This window comes from Neophocaena asiaeorientalis, unplaced genomic scaffold (assembly GCF_003031525.2).
Source record: "Neophocaena asiaeorientalis asiaeorientalis breed wild unplaced genomic scaffold, Neophocaena_asiaeorientalis_V1.1 scaffold823, whole genome shotgun sequence".
In the NCBI taxonomy this organism is placed as follows: Eukaryota; Metazoa; Chordata; class Mammalia; order Artiodactyla; family Phocoenidae; genus Neophocaena; species Neophocaena asiaeorientalis.
Genome location: NW_020172767.1, coordinates 506,068 through 507,293, shown reverse-complemented (window position 1 = coordinate 507,293; position 1,226 = coordinate 506,068).

Genomic DNA, 1,226 nt, shown 5'->3' with positions numbered 1-1,226 from the left:
CTTTTATTTCTTTTTCTTCTCTGATTGCTGTGGCTAAAACTTCCAAAACTATGTTGAATAACAGTGGTGAGAGTGGACATCCCTGTCTTGTTCCTGATCTTAGTGAAAATGATTTCAGTTTTTCACCACTGAGGATGATGTTGGCTGTGGGTTTGTCATATATGGCCTTTATTATGTTGAGGAAAGTTCCTCCTGTGTCTACTTTCTGGAGGGTTTTTATCATAAATGGGTGTTGAATTTTGTCGAAAGCTTTTTCTGCACCTATTGAGATGATCATGTAGTTTTTCTCCTTCAATTTGTTAATATAGTGTTTCATATTGATTTTGCATATATTGAAGAATCCTTGCATTCCTGGGATAAACCCCACTTGATCATGGTGTATGATCCTTTTAATGTGCTGTTGGATTCTGTTTGCTAGTATTTTGTTGAGGATTTTTGTATTATGGTAATCAGTGATATTGGCCTGTAGTTTTCTTTCTTTGTGACATCTTTGTCTGGTTTTGGTATCAGGGTGATGGTGTCCTTGTCAAATCATTTAAAGCTTGTGTTTCCTTATTTATTTTCATCTTGGATGATCTGTCCATTGGTGAAAGTGGGATGTTAAAGTCCCCTACTATGATTGTGTTACTGTCGATTATCCTTTCTATGGCTGTTAGTATTTGCCTTATGTATTGAGGTGCTCCTATGTTGGGTGCATAAATATTTACAGTTGTTATATCTTCTTCTTGGATCGATCCCTTGATCATCATGTAGTGTCCTGCTTTGTCTCTTGTAATAGTGTTTATTTTAAAGTCTGTTTTTTCTGATATGAGAGTTGCTACTCCAGCTTTCTTTTGACTTCCATTTGAATGGAATATCTTTTTCCATCCCCTCCCTTTCAGTCTGTATGTGTCCCTTGGTCTGAAGTGGGTCTCTTTTAGACAGCATGTATACAGGTCTTGTTTTTGTATCCATTCAGCCAGTCTATGTCTTTTGGTGGGAGCATTTAATCCATTTACATTTAAGGTAGTTATTGATGTGTATGTTCCTATTACCAATTTTTTAATTATTTTGGGTTTGTTATTGTAGGTCTTTTCCTTCTCTTGTGTTTCAAAGAAGCTTATTAGCAGCAGGTTTGATTCAATTTCAGGGCCAGTACCCAAACTTTCCACTAGTAATGTTAGGTTCACGATGGGGCAAGCTGGTAGGTTTCTGCGATGACAGTTGTCTTTTTTCCTTCCCAGGTC